This window comes from Setaria viridis, chromosome 1, assembly GCF_005286985.2.
Source record: "Setaria viridis chromosome 1, Setaria_viridis_v4.0, whole genome shotgun sequence".
Lineage (NCBI taxonomy): Eukaryota > Viridiplantae > Streptophyta > Magnoliopsida > Poales > Poaceae > Setaria > Setaria viridis.
This window is the reverse complement of record NC_048263.2, coordinates 38,290,405-38,310,698: the sequence shown is the minus strand read 5'-3', so window position 1 is coordinate 38,310,698 and position 20,294 is coordinate 38,290,405. Positions and strand designations below refer to the sequence as shown.

Genomic DNA, 20,294 nt, shown 5'->3' with positions numbered 1-20,294 from the left:
CAAAGTATTTGGAGAGGGGCACAAAGAGCTAAAAAAACTCCATGAACTCAAACTTGAAATTGAGTCAAACGGGGTTTAAAACGAACGAAACTTCAACCGTAGCTTCACATATACATGGTGAATCTTTATCCAAAAGATATATCCAAGAAGATCAAGACTTCACCATGAATTTCGTATACTTGGCAAGAACACAAGAGAAAGAGAGTTTTGGGGAAAACCAAATGGAGCCAAATCTGAGAGGGATTGGAGGAGGGAAACACTTCAATGTTGCTCACAAGGGTCCTACCAACAAAAGCCCCCAACAAATCTCACGGATTTCGCAGCCAAACACGAAGAATGAAAAATCCCCAAAAATATCTCCGAAAATACTGAAAAAAATAATTCTCAGATTCAAAGAGGATGGAACAAGATAGTACGAAATTGATCTTTGGATTACTCCACCATGTTCGGTTACAAGTTACTCCTAAGAACAATCAAAGCTAGGATGGCAAAAAGATCAAATCAAAAATCCAAAAATCCCTCATCTCTGTCCCTCTCTCTCACCCAAAGACTTTCACAAATAAAATGAGAAGCTCACCACCAAAGAAACTCCTGAGATCTGTAGCTGCCCCAGTAGCCCACTTTTATATATGAAGCATACAACTCAAATACCCCATAGGGGTAAAACCGTCCAACTTTTTATCGGTACATCGAACTGACCCAGCGCCTTCACGACTCCGTTTCGCCTCGACGCAATTTTCGCAATGGTGCCACGTATCCTCCTCTCGATGCTGTCTGGCCGCACCGGACTCGCCCCCCCCCCCCCCCCGATTTTGAGGCCAAACTGGTCAAACCCTCTTGCACACCCCGCAGGCGTGACTCACCCCCAATTTTGAGGCTAAAATGGTCAAACCCTCTTGCACGCCACACACAAAGTGACTCACCGATGTCAACGAGTGTCCGGCCTCCGCCAAGCCTTCGACGCCTCCAAGTCTTTCGCTCCCGATCCAGGGCTGCCTACTTGACTCACCTCCGTCCCGCTTGACTGGACCGACGCTGTCTTCATCCCAGTATACTCTTGATCTTCCGTGCACCATGTGGATCGCCCATGACTCCGCCCATACTCCCCGGGTCCCTCGGTCCAAGCCTACTCGTATCCATCCTTCACAGCTCTAGTACATCGGCATGAACCTTTCGCTTGACCTTCACCTCAAGCCGTCGACCGCCATGTCGCATCCTACACCTGCACATCACAAGCCAAGAGACACAACACACAAGATATATTTTACACACACCACACCACAACACAACATACACAACATACACAACACAATACCTCCAGTTAGCCGTTAGCATAATCAAGCACATATGGCATATGGACTCAACCGGTAAAGCGTCAAATCATACAGTTAATCACTCATCATAAATAGAACAAGAAACTTCTCAACTTGGTCTCTCAATCTCCCCTTTGATAAGTGCATTGACAAAAGATGATTTGAAAGTAAAAGAGAACTCATTCAAGTGCCCAAAAGCCAAGTAAAAGCAAACACAAGGCCGCTTGATATGAGAATGGATCATGCAAGCTCCAAACAAAAAAACTCTTGGTTCCCAAAGAAAAGGGCAAAGATTTAACACAACCAAAGAGTCAAGCAAAATACGCAAGAGCTTCATGAATCTAAAAAACCTTCAAACGTATTTCAACATTTGTCAAACGCTCATCACAATCAAATTAAGGTTCGTATCAACTTGATTTCTCAATCTCTCCCTTAATGAATGTGTTGACAACATGTAAGCACAAAGAAATGGTTTGAGAGGCAAAACTTGAAAATCTCATCCAAGTGATCAAAAGCCAAGTAAAAACTAAGATCAAAGTCACTTGAGATGAGAAGAACCACAAAAGCCAAGTTGTGAAACCAATTAGGCAACCTCCCATTCAAGTGATCGAAAGCCATGTAAAAGCTATGATCAAAGTCACTCGGCATGGGAAGCATCACAAAGGCCAAATCGACTTGGAAAAATCTCAATCTCCAAAGACATAGGCAACGGCTCGACACAACCGAGACAAAGAACACATGATTCCTTTAGAAAAAGCACAAATGGCTCAACACCAATCATGTGAAGATCAAAAACACATGATCCCTCAAGAAGACGCAGAAATGGCTCAATACCAATCATATGATGATCGAAAGCTCAAACCAAATGTCAGTTCCTCAAGAAGAGGTAAAGGCTCAACACAACCGACAAAAGAGCAAAAGAGAGCACAAAACTCACAAGCTCCCCCTGAACACATGTACTCCCCCTGAAAACATGCCACAATGAAATGCATGCACAAGAGTAGAAGAATGCATGCTCCTCCTCAAATGCAAAACTCCCCATTAAATGTAAGACTCCCCCTTAAATGCAAACATCAAGATTCGCATGGGAGCACAGAATGCATGGTACATGGGGTGTGCAACCTACCAAGCTTCTCAAATATATCACAAAGCACTTACAAAGGCTACAAGTGAGATAATGCACAAGCAGGTAGATCATAAAGAGCAATTGCATTGCCATCAAGAGGATATTATGATATAAGCAAAAGACGAAGCAAGTTGTCAAGTTTTGCAGTTTATAAAAGTATCACCACATGAGCAAGCACCTAGTCATGAACCACTCAAGCAAGAAGTAAACTAGGCCATCAGAGCTCATATAAGGAAGATGCATTCTCAACAAGAGATCATTGCAAACACCCACATATGCATCACAAGTCATGTTTAAAGCTTGTTGAAACCAAGTGCCTACTTTTAGTAGACATCTTGTAACAACTAAGCAAGCAATAATATCAACATCAAGCACAAAAAATTGGTGAATTACTGAATTTTTCTTATCATCATTTTTCATCATTCACATTAAACAAGTATACATGAAGTACCTTTGCGGTACAAAGAAGCCATACTTCTCCAAGGAATGCATCATGGGCTAAATATTTGCAATGATACCTAAATCATAGACCCAATTGAAAAGAACATGAATTCTAGGTAGAATCTAAACATGGAGCTAGCATTCAAGCAAGAGCAATGTATAAACAGGTAGCTAGTCATGGGTGATAAGCATTTCAGAATTCATTGTTCAAGATTAACATTTGATTCAGAAAAGCATTTAGCTCAACATGGTTATGTGACAATATCATCAAGAGCATATGCTGCACATTGCTAACACAATCACCAACCAATGCACTAGCTCACAAATAGCATAAGGAAATTCTAAGGTTATATATGGGAAGCTCATCTAGTGCAAAGTGTACAAGATGCAGTATGATACAAATGCAATGCTAAAAGAGACGGGGTTCAACTCAAAATGAAGAAAGCTTATGAGGGGTCAAACCAATCTAGAAAAAGCTCCGTGGCAAAAAAAAGAACCGCCAAGGATCCCAATTAAGTATCATAGAAAAGATACCAATTGAAGGATCAAAAATTGATATCACTTGAAGAAGATGAACTCAAATTGAAAGATCAAATGCGATACCAATTAAATATCAAAAGCGGATATTGAAAACCAAAGCAAGTCCTTGGACAAACTCCCCCTTGAATGAAGCTGAACTCCCCCTCACACCTAGCAAAAGAAAAGCTAGAAAAAGAAGGGGCAAAAGAAAAGCTCCAACTTCCATCAAAAGGATGAGAAAATCCAAATGAAGGAGCAAAATACAACCCAAATATAAGACAAGCCCAAAAGCAAGATAAAGCTCAATTCATGCTATACAATGCAATAATGATACCAATAAGAGAAATTAAAGTATTGTAACATGATTTCACATTTATGAGTAAAAGTTTAAGCTAGCAAACATGTCAACAAGGTGCAGATGATCATACCAAGATACTAAGCTAAAATGATACAAATGAACAACGTGCCAATACCCAATATGAAGCCTATGTTAAAGCATGACACGATGTTCATATGGATCATCCACCAAGATATATTACAAAGCTAGCATGACAAGATATACATGAACATCACACATGCTAACCTGAAAAGGTGGCTAGCCTACCATGGTATATTCACAGCATGATACAAATATAAAACATGCAAAAGGTCCACTAGTGAGTAATATACAAGAAAGGAAAACTCACTGTACAAAAGCCTCTTAGGGCCATCCAAACGGTGTGGAGAACCATCAAATCTTGATCACTTCAAGCAAAGATCAAGTCCCTTCGAGCTCATGTCCACCCGCATCCCCGCACCTACACATGAGGGGACAAATAAGGCCGAGTCTTGGATCCCAAAGGGTTAGCAAGCATATACTTGGGAATCCAAAACTTGGTCACATGGGTAAAAGATGTACTCAACTTATCATGTGGGTTAGCATGATGCAAATGCTTGTTCAAATGAGAAGATTTTGGAACACCCTTGGAAGCATGCCTCGAAGGAGCAACTTGAGAGGAAGAACGAGTGCTACCATTAGCAAAAAGGCAATGATCCTCCGAGGTCTTAAGAGAAGAACCAACACAAGCACCATGAGAACCATGTTGTGGACCAACACAAGAAGAATTAGAATCATGTCCACAAGCATGACCTAACTCACCAGAAAAGGAGTCATAAAACCCATCAATGCAATGTGACTTCTTACTAGGCTCACAAGTGTTCATGCCATGAGAAGGGCTATGAACAACCAAAGGTCTAGAAGAACGAGCTCGCTGCATTTGTCTTGCACGGCAATAGCAAAATCTCTCTTGATGCCCATCTTTCTCACAATAAGAGCAATGGTACAAAGGTCTATTTGGAGGCATGGTTCGAGAGAACAAATCACCATTCTCATTCAAGTGAGAAGTTCCTTGGGACTTAGAGCAAAAGGTATCAACAACACCACTCGACTTAGTGCCCACATTAGGATCACACGTGCCATGGGAAAGGCTACGTGGCTTCCTAAAAGCTTTGGCATGCACACGTCGCTCATGCTTGACACAACGAAAGCAAAACTCAAATCTTTCTTACAAAAGGTGCAATGAAATTTTGGTTTGGGAGTATGAGTTCCAAAAATGCGAGAAACAATCTTGCCATTTGAATTATCTTAGGCAGTACCGGAAGAAGCAACAAACTTAGGAGTAGCTATAGAGGAGCTATCCAAAGCACTAGCACAAGTACTACCGTACAAAGACTCACGCTCAACAGAAGAAGCCAACTCCGGTTGAGAAGAAGCAATTTTGGAAATATCAACATCGGAATTACAAGAATTGTGGGAATTAAAAGACTTAGCACAAAGACTCTTGCATCTTGTGGTCAAAATCTCATTTTTAAATTTGAGGCGATCACAAGTACAACATGGAGCATTTCTCAAATTATCCATCTCCTTTTCAATGCACTTAGCATATGTGGTACGCATGTAACAACTCTACCTAAATTAAGTGCTTTAACTCTAAACCAGTGAGAAATCCCTAAGTTAAGAAGTGAAATAACCTTTTTAAGCCTAAGAAGCTCTCTTTTGGAGTTTGTTTTTAAAGCTTGAAATTCTATATATAAACTCACGTTTCTGCCCAAATAAGAGTTTTAAAACTTTTAGATTACAACAACTTTTGTTAAAAGCACCTTGTCTAATTCAGAGTGGAAAGGAGTCAAAACAGCAACCCAAGCCGACCTTCCTAAAGGACCCTAATATTTCTTAAGTCCTGGAATTCGAGTTTCCTCCATCTTCGCAAAGCTTTCATCTCCCGTTTTCCTATCTGAACTCGAGTCAGAGCCTTAATAGAAGTTGTAGTACCTCAAGAGTATTCCAGCTTTGTTACTCTGACCTAGATCCAAATCGGACCCGATCTTGTTCAAAATCCCGGTCAAAGTGGGGTAAACCAGTCAGCTCACCCCGGATGCTTAGAAATCCTAAGTCTGGAATTCCAGATTTTTGGCTAACTTTGGTCGGATTTATCTTTGAATCCTTTCACAATCTGAACCGACACCTTAAACAAAGTTTGAAGAGCTACCAGAGTTGAACAAGTTTGTTTAAGGGAGTGTCGGGTGTTGTGTTGAAAGATTCGGAGAAGGATCGCTCCAAAGCTGGTCTGGCTTGCTGCCCGAGGGGAGCCTCGACGCCCGCGCGCTTGGGCATGTTCGCTCGCGCGCCGCGCGCCGCGTGGCCACCGGCCACCAGCAGCTTGCCGTCGCCCTATCCCCAGCGCGACAGCGACCGGACGAGAGCCACGGCGCCCAACCCGCACCCGCGACAGGACGGAGCAAGCGCAGGGCCAGCCAATCGCCGGCCGAGCGCAAGTCGCCTTCCCGCCTGCCACGGCTCTGCTCCGCCAACCCGGTTCCGCCCGTTCGCCGAGAAAGCTGAGAGGTCCCCGACGTCCCGCGTCTCCGCCCGCTCGCCCAACCCCCGCGGTAGCCTTTCCGCCTCGCCCGCCCGACAAACCGGAAGCCCCAAACGCGCGCCGCCCAAGGCCAAACACCACCGAAGACCATCCGGAGCTCCGCCTCTTCTGCCCAATGGCGTCGACGGCCAATGGCCGCCTCGCCCGAGCACTCGCCGCTCCCGGCCTTATCCCTTCCCCACCGGAGCCCCGCCTCGACCCTCCGCGCCACCCCGGCCCTATAAAAGGAGACCCCCTCACCGGCAAGGCCATCTCTTGCCACCGCCTGCACCTGCGCCGCCGCTTTCTCCTCTGCGTCCTGCCTTCTCCTCTGAGCCACCGCTTCCTTCCCGCGCCGCCGCTAAGCTTCCGTGGAGCTCACCCCTTGCGCCACCACCACACTCCGACGACATCGCCGCCACCCGCAAGCCGCTCCTTCCAACACACCAGCCGCCCGCTCCTCCGCGCGGTGCTAGAGCTTGCTTGTGTCCACTAGAAACACCGTCGCCGCTGGACCACCGTCGAAGTCTTGCCGCCACCCAAGCCTTCGTGTGTACAACCTTCCCGCCCCAGCCTGCTCCTGCTCGACCCCAAGGCTTCACCAGTAGACCTGGAGGTAAGCTACTTAACCTCCCTGTCTTTCCGTCACGCCCGACCCTTGTCCGTTCGGTTCGTCCGACCCCTGTCTTTCCGTCTCGCCTGACCCTTGTCCGTTTGGTTCGTCCGACCCCTATCTTTCCGTCTCGCCCGACCCCTGTCCTTTTTCGTTTCGCCCGACCCTCTGTTTCAGTTCGCCCGACCCCTTTTCCTTTCGTCTCGCCCGACCTTTTCCCGTTCGCCTCGCCCGACCCCGCCAAGTTCGCCGACCCTTTCTCTGCCTCGCCCGAGGGCTCGGTTGTAATTCTTTTTCCTTGACCCGAGGGTATCGGTGAAATGTTTTCGGGGATTCCTCTGTGTTGAGTCTGAGGACCTCGGTACGGTTTTTCCTTAAACCTGAGGGTCAGACCCTAAGTTTTCCTCAATCCGACCCTCTCATCCTGCTCTCCACCAACAGAAGTTGACCTCTCCCACCTTCTCTGTAGCTTTGCTACAAGCGTCCGTGTCAAAACATGAGTGTGTCGAAGTAAACATCTAAAATGTTTAACCCCTGCATTGCATTCCGTGTAGAGTTGAATCTCGCCGACGGGACGTACGAGCTTTATCCAGCACCGGAAGAAGACCCCGCCGAGGAACAGCTGTATCCCGGCGAAGGAGAGCCCGAACCAGCGCAAGACCCCGAGGACCCGCAAGCTTTTTCTGAAGGCAAGCCCCGGTGCATGAATCCCCTGTTTTACTTTCATGCCACTTATTGATTACTTGATTGCGCATTTACGTTTCGAGGAGTTGTAATGGAACCTTAGATGCATAACTTAGTACCTTGTTTTTGAATACTAGTTGCTAAGGCCGAGTAATTGCATTGCTTAATAGGTTTCGGTAAAAGTCGAGTGATTTCCTGTCACTCGCGAGTTATAGGAGTTGAATGTTTCAGTTTGTCGCAACTATAAGGACGACGGACGGGGTCAGGCTGGTGTTGGATACTTGGTGGATTGCCCCGTCTGTCTAAATGAAAATGAACTAAGGTCGAAACGTGTCGGCGTTCGTGATCAATTGTTTGAAAGTACTAATCTCATACCTAGTATGGGATGGGGAAGCCTAGTACCTGATTGAACTGGGGCGTGGCATACCTTCCGGCTGTCCTTGGAACGTCGTTCCCATGGTGCATCATGTGGGTGCAAGTGCGGTCACAGTGCAGCATTAGGCCGGGACTGTGGAGCATTGCATGCCAAAGGAAGTTGGCCCTGACACGTGCCTAAGGGATCGATGGGGACGGCTGACAAATGAAGCGACCCTTCGTGGTGCGCGGATGTCGTGAGATTAGGTTTGCCATGCATGGTTAATAAATTCGAATCGATTCGTCTGCCTCTCACAGTTTGGGACTACTTGATCGCTATTCTGCACTGAGTAAAGATGGAACATGATGATGATTTTAATCTTGATGGTTGACAAATAATTGCTTGGAAACCATGTTTGTTTAGTATAAGTGGCAAAGCTAGAAAGGATAAAGAACATAGAACATGAGCTAAAATGTTGAAAGTAAGGACTGACTTTAGGTGTTTTTGGCAAGAAAACCCCAGAGCCAGAAAGCCTTGCATGTCTAAGCCTCGGTCGTGTCCTTCTGACGGGTCAGTCTTGCTGAGTATTAGTTGCTCAGCCTTGTTGTGGCTAATCTTTTTCAGGTAATGTCAGTAGCTTGGGAGTTGGTACCACTTGGCCGACCCAGCTTCCTTCAGGCTGGACCGTCGAGTGGGATCCTTCCTCGGACGGCGAGGGAAGGAATTTTTGATGTCATGATCGGCTCCGTCATGATGTCTTGTATTGACGTTTAAGCTTCCGCTAGTTTTAATTTGACCTCGAACCATGCAAAATTTTCGGTTGAATTTCCAAAAACTCTGATGTAATAAATTGTGGAACTATGCTGTCATGATGGAATGTTGTAATCTCTGTGCTACTCACCCTCGCGTGAGCAATGCTTCTCGATCCTGTTTACGTGGTTTATCGGAGGAAATCCGACGGTCGACCAAGTTGACTTGCTTAAAGTGCAATAACGCATGTCAGGCGACTTAAATGCATTTTAGTCAGGTTAATTTGGGCGGTTCCGCCACAACGCAAGAGTTCAATTTCCTTTTCAAAGTTTGCACTCATCTCATTGTGCTCAACCAACTTGGTGCTCATATCATCGCACATTTTCTTTAAAGCTAAAACTTCACTTTCCAATTCAATGCATGATGTGCAAATAAGACCGCATGAACAAACATCATCATTCACATCAAGCACGATATCATGATTATCACAAGAATTAAGGCAAGCATCATCGTCAAAAATCAGAGAGCACATGCTACAAGGCATAGACTTCATTTAACAAATTTCAGCCCTAGCATGCTCAAGTTGATCTACACATGTGGAGTGAGTCAATTTTAATTAGATAATTTCAGCAAGCAAAGACGTACAAGAAACACATGGTAAAGACGTATTTGCCTTCAACAAAGCAATTTCATTTCTAGCCTTATCAAGATCATTGTTCAAAACAACACATGATTTACATGGCATAGAGGCATTGCATTTCAACATTTCATTTTCAGATTTCAAGCAATCAAGAGAATAGTTCAATTCATTAGTATCAATTGAGAGATCATCAATTAATCTTCTATGAGACTCAAGTTGCTTGTCATTAAGAAAAACATCTGTTTTTAGTTTCTTATTTTCAATGCGCAAAACATCACAAGATTTGCATGATAAAGGTAAGCTAGACTTGCATGAAGTTGAAGTATTCACATTATCAAGTCTAGACATGTCCAAATCTTTCTTAAGCTCAGCAATCGTCTCGCCATGAGCATAAATGCGAGTGATCAAACCGATCATACCTTGGGAGAGTTTACCTCTACTCATCTTGTGAAGGTTGTATCGAAGATCATCTTCTTGAGGCATCTCTTCTAGCAAAAGATGCATTAACACCATCGCTCCATCATCCTTGTTCAGCTTATCACACTTCTTTCTCCACTTCTAGTCATCCTTGGATGCGATCGCACCACATAAGGATAAACAACCAATAGAACAAGAACTTGGTGCCATAGCTCAAAGCACCAGTTAGGATTAGTCGAAAGCAAGCTTAAATCACTAAAACCAAATCCGCAAGAAAAAGCGCCCTTTACCTTGTCGCCGCGTGGATCACAAAGCCGATTAAGATGGTGTGATCCTTAACCAAGCTCTGATACCAACTGAAGGATCGGAATAGGCAACTGAGGGGGGGGGGGTGAATGGGAGCTAATTCAAATTTTTCAAAGAACCTCAACTTAAAAATCCCAAACCAATCCACAAACTTCTCTTCTAGCAATATCAAATCTCTTTAGCTATGCAAGAGCTAATGGATCTGGGAATAGTGCTAGGAACCAATTTAGAGACTAACGGAAGCAAGAATGAGCCCAAGCAAGTGTCGGAAGAAGAGATTCGAAATCCAACACAAAAGTACGGAAACTCCACAAAAATCTCCGGAGAATCCGCAACTTCCGAAGAATCCGCACAAATCTCCGGAGAATCAACACCTACGGAGCTTTTGGAAAATTCTCCAGAGAATACGTAAAAATCTCGGGAATTGCCACAACTCAAAAAACAGCGTGCGTGAAGAAGTTGGAAAAATCCAAAACTTGATCAAACGACCTCCAAAAATCATAAAATTTGAATCGTAGGCTCACAACAATATACCAAGGCTATTCCCAAAGGATCACTAAAAAAAGCCCAAGAATTGGTCACCAGGTTCAAAGGATTTAGAGAGGAGCACAAAGAGCTCAAGAAAAACTCCATGAAATCAAACTTGAAATTGAGTCAGACGGGGTTCAAAACGAACAAAACTTCAGTTGTACCTTCACATATACATGGTGAATCTTTGTCCAAAAGATCTATCCAAGAAGATCAATACTTCACCATGAATTTCATATGCTTGGCCAAGATCACAAGAGAGCAAGAGTTTTGGGAAAAACCAAATGGAGCCAAATCTGAGAGGGATTGGAGGAGGTCAATGTTGCTCACAAGGGTCCTACCAACAAAAGCCCCCAACAAATCTCATGGATTTCGCAGCCAAACGCGAAGAATCAAAAATCCCCAAAAATATCTCCAAAAATACTGAAAAAAATAATTCTCAGATTCAAAGAGGATGGAACAAGATGGTACGAAATTGATCTTTGGATTACTCCACCATGTTCGGTTACAAGTCACTCCTAAGAACAATCAAAGCTAGGATGGCAAAAAGATCAAATCAAAAATCCCTTACCTCTCTCCCTCACTCTCACCCAAAGGCTCTCACAAACAAAATGAGAAGCCCACCACCAAAGAGAATCCTGAGATCTGTAGCTGCCCCAACAGCCCACTCTCATATATCTATATGCATCCAAAAAATAAGCAGAATACCCTTACATGAAGCATACAACTCAAATACCATACAGGGGTAAAATTGTCTAACTTTTTATCGGTACATCGAACGGACCTGACGCCTTCACGACTCCACTTCATCTCGGCGCAAGTTTTGCGATGGTGCGACATGTCCTCCGACTCGACGCTGTCCGGCCGCACTGGACTCACCCCCTGGTTTTGAGGCCAAACCGGTCAAACCATCTTGCACACGCCGCAGGCGTGACTCACCCCCGGTTTTGAGGCCAAACCGGTTAAACCCTCTTGCACACCCCGCAAGGCATGACTCACCCCCAGTTTTAAGGTCAAACTAGTCAAACCCTCTTGCACGCCGCACACGACGTGACTCACCGATATCGACGTGTGTCCGGCCTCCGCCAAGCCTTCGACGCCTCCAAGTCTTTCGCTCTCGATACTAGACCGCCTACTCAAATCACCTCCATCCTACTTGACTCAACCAATGTCGTCTTCATCCCAGTGTACTCTTGCTCTTCTGTGCACCATGTGGATCGCCTATGACTCTGCCCGGACTCCTCGGATCCCTTGGTCCAAGCCTACTCGTGTCCGCCCTTCACAGCCCTAGTACATCGGCAAGAACCAAGAATAGAGGAAGGAAGAGTATTTTCAGGGGATTGATAGATGACTCGGTGGAGATATGTTTGAGAATAACGTGGTCGAATTTGGGGTGCATAGGAGGGCACATAAAATGTCGGTGAGAAGGTGCTTAGGGGCTGGTTTTAGAGGGTCCAGGGACCTTCTTGCAAGAACTCTTTGGAGAGGGAGGGGCTCCTAGTGAAAAGGAAAAAGAAGGGGGAAAATTCCAGGGGCTAAATTGAAAAGGGCCAAATCCCCTTTCTTGCCCTTCAGAACAGAGAAGAAAGGGGGAAGAAAGGGGATTTGGCCCTTTTCAATTTAGCCCCTCCCTCTCCCCTGCCACTTTGCTCTTGGGGGTCCCATTTTACCCTTTATCCTTGGGCAGCGGTGATGGGAGGTGGGACGGCAGGAGGGAGCTAGCGGTGGTGGCGGTGGTGCCCTGGCGGCGACGGTCTGGTGGTGGCGCTGGGTCGAGGGAGGCAGGGGGAGATGGCTAGGGCACGGTGATAGAGTGGAGGGCCTTTTATAGGTCGGAGGAGACGGGGGCCAGGCGGTGCACATGGCGGCAGCAGGCGGTGCACAAGGCGGCACTATGCGCCAGGATGCGCAGGTGTGGGGCCGGCATGGGAGTGGCACGGCAAGGCATGGGAGTGGCACGGCAAGGCATGCTCGGGATAGTGCGGTGTTGTGCTCATCGACGTGCGGCGCGGCGAACGGTGCGTTGGCAGGCATGCGGTGGCGTGCGCGTGCGGCGAGCATGAGCGGGGCATGGCGTGCAGCGCGGGTGTGGGCCAAGCGTGGGAGGGTGAGGGCGTGCGCAGGCTGGGGCGGGGGCGCGCGCAGGTGTGCTGGCGCATGGTGGTGTGGTGGGGCTGGGCGCGAGCATGCAGTGGTGCGATGCGCTGGGCCGGGCAGGAGGTTGGCGTGCACGGCTAGGGAAGGAAGGAGGAGAGGAAAAAGGAAGGGAGGGACAGAAAGAAGAAAGGAGAGAGAAAGAGAACAGGAAAAAGAAAGGAGAAAAATAAAAGGAGATGGAGTAAAAAGGAAAAGGTAGAATTAGATTGTGTGAAAAGTTAAAGAGAGAGGGAGGGAGATAGCGGGGATTGCGGAAGCGGTTGCGGGCACGAGCGCGGCAGTCTTCCGACCAGCACGCGGCGTGTCGCGCGGAGAGGAAAAGAAAAAAAGAATGGACGGTGGTCGGCTTTGGTGCCAGGATGGTGAAATCGTCGGGAAGACAGGATTTGGGAGCTCAAGCGGTGAAAAGATTTTAAAAATGATTTTTAGCGAGTAATTTAATTTGGTGAATTTTAGGGATGTTACATTTTGTGATGCCCAACCCCTGAGCTTATGAGCCAGATGAGCTGTAGGAGCCACATCGAGTAGTTTTTGGTGCTTAGGCCCCCGAGCTTGAGAGCTAGCGGAGCTACTGGAGGTATTCCGAGAAGTAATTGGCGCTTAGCCCCCAAGTTTGAGAACTAGCTGAGCCACTTGAGGTATGCTGAGTGTCCTGGAGAGTCGTCGCCGAAGCTTGAGCTGAAAAAAATACAAACATTATGTAGCATATTGTAGAATATTGAAACTACTGAAATTTATTCAGTGATGAATGTAATGTAAATGGTGTGTGTCATGCTCTTGTTTCGACCATATTTTTTTCAATTAATTAGCCTATTACGTTTAGGCTCTCAGTCCCTATTTAGCCAATACCACTGCGTGTGAGATATTTGTCTCGTGTACGCGTACTGGCACTGCTGCTACGGAGATCTTTATCTCGTGTCCTAACATTTAGGCATGATAGAAGATCTACGGCTTTCATGAATTAAGGCGTGTTCTGCTCGAGGATATTAGTGACCACTAAGAGAAGACATTTAAAATAAGTAGTCAGTATTGTGACAAAAAGGCTGCGCGATTGCGCGTAAAGTAGTCGTTGAGACTTTTCTGCTTTTTTAGTGAGGAGAGCGTATGTTACCGCGCATAGGATTTGTGCCTCCTTAGAGCGTATGTTACCGCTGCGAGCCCCCAGCACTCAGTACACCAAACTTCATGGCAGAGCCTCCTAATTCAGTGTACCAAGCATGTGGCGGAGCTTCCAGAACTCAGCGCACCAAACCCGTGGCGATAGCGTCCGTAATTCGGTGTACCAAGTCCATAGTTGTTGGTCAACATGCCCCAAGAATAGTCAGCGAAGTGTAGCTCTAGAGGGTAATTATCGTCGAGAGGCGTATACAAATAAGTACTCGGTGCATTGGCCAATCATGCTGAAAATAAGTCAGAGAAAATAATTACTACAAAAGTGACTTAGCTTGATTCATGGATGATTGTCGATGAAGCCGCGACGGTTATTGATGAAGCCGACTAGTCGGAGTTGATTCCAACTAGTTGTCGACGGTATGAGGTCCACCCTCGACTAGTTTTCTAGTCAAGACGAGTAGTTGAAGTAATCATTAGTGAGCCGGCATAGACGTCTTGCTCTTGCGGAAGTAGTTGATTGCATCATCGGAGATTTGTTGGCGTTGCCACGCAAGGTGAAGTCCTTCTGGTAGCTTTTTTGTATGCACATAGCTGAATGCACCATTGATTTCCAGCGCCAGAGGGATCAGCGGCAGCTGTTTCTTTATTTTGATGCTTGGCGTGCCTTTTTGTCTACGATCAACAAAGCTAGTCTTCGCTCTGAACTCGACTAAGCAAATCAATTCCCTGTAGGATTCCGTCTTGATATCATCCAATTCTATTCCATCTCGATCTTGATGCTTGGAGACGATCAGCGGTAGGTGAATTGCTCCATTCCGCACACCGTTTCGAATTTCAATTTGACGAGAACAAATGCTACCTCAGAATTAGCCTGTCCAGCGACTTCACCTCGAACTCCGACACTGTTGCACACTAAGTCGTCGATCGGATCGGAGAACAACATTCTTGTCTTGTAGAGTAGATTGATCTTGATGAGGTCCTTCAAGCTCGCCCGGTGATCTCGACGATCACCCCTACCTAACGCGCTAGATGTCGGTGTTTTATATCCGGCAACCTACCAAGGGGTATCCCGAGATAATAGATTGGTTGGTGGGGGATCATCGAACATGGAATTCGAAGATAAAAGCGAGGACACAAGACACGAATTTATACAAGTTTGGATCGCCAGAGTAGCGTAATACCCTACGTCCTGTTTGAGGTGTTGTATATTGCGCCCTGCGCTTGGGTGTTATTTGGTCTTAGGATTTGATCCTTTGTTGTGGTTCTCTATCTCCGATCCAGGAATCCCTGCCCTCCTTTATATGCTCCAGGGTGTGGGATTATTAGTCGGTTACAAGGAGTCCTAGTAGGATTACATGTTATAAGTTCTAGTAGGACTACATAGGAATCCTAATAATAGTCCGTCTTCTTCCTTACTTGCGGGTATTAGGGATCTATCCCCGACAATGCCGTTGACCGCCATGTCGCATCCTACACCTGCACATCATAAGTCAAGAGATATATTTTACACATACCACAACACACACAACACGATACCTCTGGTTAGCCGTTAACATAATCAAGCACATATGACATATGCCTCAATCGGTAAAGCCTCAAATTTTGCAATCAATCACTCGTCATAAATAAACCAAGGCACTTCTTAACTTGGTCTTGTTTCATTCGAGCAGCTCTTATTGGCATCCTGATCATTACCGGATGATATCTTGCGATGTAAATAAAGCTAGAATTGGTGCTAATCATCAGGTCCGGAGGGAGGGAGATGTATCGGAATATGTTGTTATCATTGCCACACCACAGAGCTGAATTCGCCGTCGTCCTCCGCTAGCTCCCCCGTCGCGCTGTGGACATTGACCCGTGGCGGGGCATCTGCTTGTCCTCGCGCACACCGGTCGGTCTTATCGGCGGACGCAACGCGACATCGCCCACACATGGCCGATCCGGTGCAATGATGCGGGCGGGCTCCTTCATCCTTGTCCCGGCGAGGCCGTTGGCCCGTCCGTCCGCCCGGCCGACCTAACGCGCCAATCCCGTCGCGAGCAATCACCAGTTCCGTCGATCCATCGCGTGCCGTTGGCGCGTTTGTCACAGCTGGGAACCAGTAAAGCGACGGCACACGGCGAGGTCGCCGTAGCGTGTCACCGCGAGGACTGCCACAAAAGCGGCCAACACCACCACAGGCATTGCTATTTTGCATCTACACTGCTGCTGCTTTCATCTTGTTAGTGCCCGCACCATTGTTCTGCATTGCCATTAAACTAAGCTATATGCTAATCTTGTGTACACTGACATCCCTCTGACCTTGCAGGGAAAGACATGTGTTTGATCTGCTTTCTTGCCACGGCAGCCCATTGTTCTGCTTTCTCTACTTTCTTCTGAAAGATTGATCTTGTGACGACCGCCCTGGCAAAAGAAACATAAAAAGATATAAACTTTTTACGGAGCCTCGCCATTCGGCACGGCCATGACGATCTCCGGCAGCTCGCGATATGGGGAATAGTTTCCCCACCGGCACCGGTCCGGGCAGGGAACTTTCTTACCGTCATTTTTTAATGTTTGGATGCCCTGCCCGCTCTCCTGTCCTGTCATCGTGTGTGCCTCGCTTGATGGATTTCTATCCTGCCTCACGCACCACACCAAGCATATTCTCGCACCCAACCAGAACCACATCTCAAGTTTATTCTACATAATACTGTATTGCCGAGCAGCTGGCAATAAGCCATCCTCTTTTCTTATATTCACATCTCATATATATGGTTCGTTCTTTTTCCACATACTTTTAATAACAATCCAATATCTCGACAATGCTTCATTTTTGTTTGAACTTCATAATATTCAAATATTTTCATATATTCTCACATCTTTTCTGGCACCAACCCAGTATTTCAACACGTTCTCAAACCAAATAAATGGACTGTTTTTGAATCATTCATGCACATACGTATACCCACGTCCCAAATAAATATAATGGACTGTTTTTGAATCATTCATGCGGGTATGTCCCAAATAAATGGACTGTTTTTGAATCATTCATGCACGTACCAGATCCAAACTAGAGAGACGAGCATACAATATGATCCGTACATATCAGATGTAAAAATTTGAGACTGGAGGTTGACAGAAGAGCTACAAGCCTACAATGTGATCTGCACACATCAGACCTGGACTTTCCAAATATGTTGGTCCTCAGAATCTATGCCACCAAAATGAAAGAGTTCTTGAATCTGTGCCACCAAAATGTCATTAAAATCCATTTACCATCATGTCATTAAAATCCATTAATGCAATCACAGTCTGCAGTCCATATTCCACCCTGAAAATGCATCTGTAACATCCAGTAATAAGTCATGTCGGTTCAAATCTATTTGTATGGAGAACAAAAAGCATAAAACAAAAAAAAGGATAGAAATTGATACGACTCAGAAGGAAATGGTGTCATCCAGTGCCTGTTATTGTTTGACGAAATACAAGAGTGCAAGTGCCACCAGTTGCATGCTTGACCTTTTCTTTCATCAATGTTTGAAGTAAAAAAAAATGTGTCATTTAGCATATAGCTTAGCGCTGGACACTTGTTTACATATTATTTAGCATGAGCAAATAGCCTGTTCAAAAATAACTGTTGCTTTCAGTGTGCTTTAGTATATAGCTTGCCACTTTGTACCATCACACTTTTGAACCAGATTAGGGCATTTTCATTCAAAATGGTGTGTACACTAGCACATATGAACTAATGAACTAGAACCAGAAAATGATGCAATTTACAGGTAGCGTCTGCCACAACATTCTGAATTGCATGCATTGTGTATATATTTTTCAACTTTCTAAGGTTAGGGAAAATCAACGACGCATGGTTTCCTTTGAGTTAACAGAAAGAAGTTCCATAAAAACCTTACATACTTGAAGGACTATACGCCATATGTACGATTGCAACAGGCAAGTAACTGTCCACCATGTGCAAACCTAGCATATTTTGGTAGTTAAGTTCATTGAGGTATGAGCTTATATAACCAAAACTGCATGAAGACATGGTTCTAATTGAAGACAATGAACGACTTGGATGGTGTTTCATGATGAAAAAGGCAATAATAGAACAAAAATATTGTGATCTTACATTAATAGGGCAAACTGGTTAAAACTTGCTAACTCAAACAATCCAAATGGTAACAAGTGGTACAGGAAGGTTCATTCAAATGGATACCAGATTGTTGAATAAAATTTTGCTACAATAAACAGTTTGTTGCCACGTACAACAAACAACAATAAGTATAGATATGTAAAAGTTAAGAAGCAGCACCTAATTGTATGTAACCAAATTGAGGTTGAAGTAGTACATTTACATAATTGTAAAAAGATAATACTCTAACATGGTTAGATTAAGTCACAAATTACTTTGACTTTTTGCAGCATGCACATATTGGAAACATGTCACAAGAATAATTTTTCAAAATGAAGAAAGCAAGTACTGGATTGTGCACACCATGTTTTTTCCACATGCTGTTACCATGATTTGTTTCTACATGATTTTTATAAACTTCCTTGGGGTTTTCAACAGCTTATAGCTAGAAACATTTCAATGAATATCCGCAAGTAGAAAAGGTTATTTGAAAAATATAAGAAAACCTAGTAGCTCAAATTTATGAAATGAAAAAACTTGTTTCAAGATGATGCGCAAATTTGGGGATCTCAGGGTTACAAGAAGAAATTTTATTGAAATGGAGAAACATCTATGCATATGCATCTTCTTTTTATAAGCCCAGGGCCTTTTTTTTCATACATGGACAAAACCTGAAGGAGATCAAAATGGTACCCAAACAAAAATCAGTCCACACATTATAAAAGAACAAAAGAATTTGGTATACGCAATGAAAATGCTAAAGCAGACACACAATGGATGTATATCATCTTGTAATAAAATTAGAACACCCAGGTGGTTCAGATGAGAGAGATGTAGAGACAATAATTAAGTGTATTTGGTGAGGGTTAGTATACTACTCCATTATAGCTCAGTTTCGCTGTTGTGCTTCTTTGTTTAGTGAATGAGAATAATTCGGAACATAGCTTGGTTTTTCATATGGATTGTTTACTGTGAGTATCCGTGGTGATATAATAGCACAAAAATGGTACTACATCATGGTACTGACCATTGAACATTGCAAAAAACATAAGAAAAACCAACAGGAAAAAAATGTAGAATAACAAATTATCTATAGGTGTGTTTTATTTTGTATAAATGATTGCTAATTGTGTAACAATTACAGGACCATGTCATGAACCAACATTTATAAAATTAAACCTAAAATGACTAGCATTTGGTTTGAGAGTTATGCAACTGAATGCCTTTTGATATTCATACCAAGATCTTCTTTTCAAAAAAAAAAATCCATCTCCATGCGAACCTGCAAGAAACATGGATAAGATGGGGAGTGGAACCACTAAAGGGGAAAAAATGTATGTCCTAATGAACAAAAAGAATACTGAGAAGATTGTTGTTTTCCTTGCCCATTCCCTGTGCTCACAATGCCCAGTTGGGATTAAACATGTTATCAGAGATCTAAAAATCTAAAATCCCATGCTCAGCAAGAACAATAGCCAACGAAAAAAAAGAAGAAGAAACAAAAGAAGCAAGAGAATGGGCATTGGATGGCGCCCCAAATGTACCTTCTTCTGGTACCACTTTCTCAGACGTGGTAGCGTTGTCGAATCGGCTAGGTAGCCCCGGGTACAGATACTTTCTTGCGCCAAAACCCTAGGGCATATATGCTTGAGTCTAGATCGACAGCAGCAACTTCACCGTGGGAGACAAAAAAGGACACAAAAAATCCGTAGTGGATTGTGCAATAGATTTGAGATCGGTACCTTTGCCATTGACGACACCAAGATGGATCTTCCCCGTAGTTCATCTTCTGCGGTGCTGGTATCATCTCTTCTTTCCGGTATTGATTGAAGGCGCAAGCTCCGTTCATCTTGGATGTACCAACATGCCCACCCTCCATGGCTGACATAGAGTGAGCGAGAGATGCGAGATCTTCACAAATGCGGGGGCAGCGGCATGGAGGAGAAGAGGGAGGGGCAGCAATCCTCGCGGCGTGCCTGGTCCCTTTGGCTGTGCCTGGCGATGCAGCCTCAGGAGCTCACCAGCTGGGCCCTGCGGTAAAAGTTGGTGGGACCAACTTCTCTCCTCACATCACGCCGCACGATTATTGGAGCACCATCAACGGTTAGAAACTTGCCTGCCCCAGCCGGTACCGGTGGGAAATCCACTCGCGCCGACTTTTTTTTATTTTAACCCTTTTCACGATATTTTTTTATAAATACGTCCCGACGGAACTAATAAAAAAATAGACCCACAGCTTGGTGCTAGAATGGCTGGCGTCAAGCTAACACGTCTTGGCGTCAGCCTCCATGGCGCCAAGGTCCAGCCCCTAGATCTTACAT

The 20,294-nt window shown here is 44.9% G+C and overlaps 1 long non-coding RNA gene across 3 annotated transcripts; it reads right to left on the bottom strand.

Moving 5' to 3' along the window:
• Positions 1–16,818: 16,818 nt before the first annotated feature.
• LOC117839197 (uncharacterized) lies at positions 16,819–20,064 on the bottom strand. 3 transcript variants are annotated; one of them, XR_004636806.2, is made up of 3 exons: positions 19,716–19,985; positions 19,518–19,626; positions 16,819–19,255 (listed from the first exon to the last, which is right to left on the bottom strand). It is a non-coding gene; the product is annotated as an uncharacterized lncRNA (long non-coding RNA). The 3 variants fall into 3 exon arrangements; XR_004636805.2 differs by having other exon boundaries at positions 16,819–19,626; positions 19,716–20,064; XR_004636808.2 differs by having other exon boundaries at positions 16,819–19,605; positions 19,716–20,064.
• Positions 20,065–20,294: the final 230 nt, after the last annotated feature.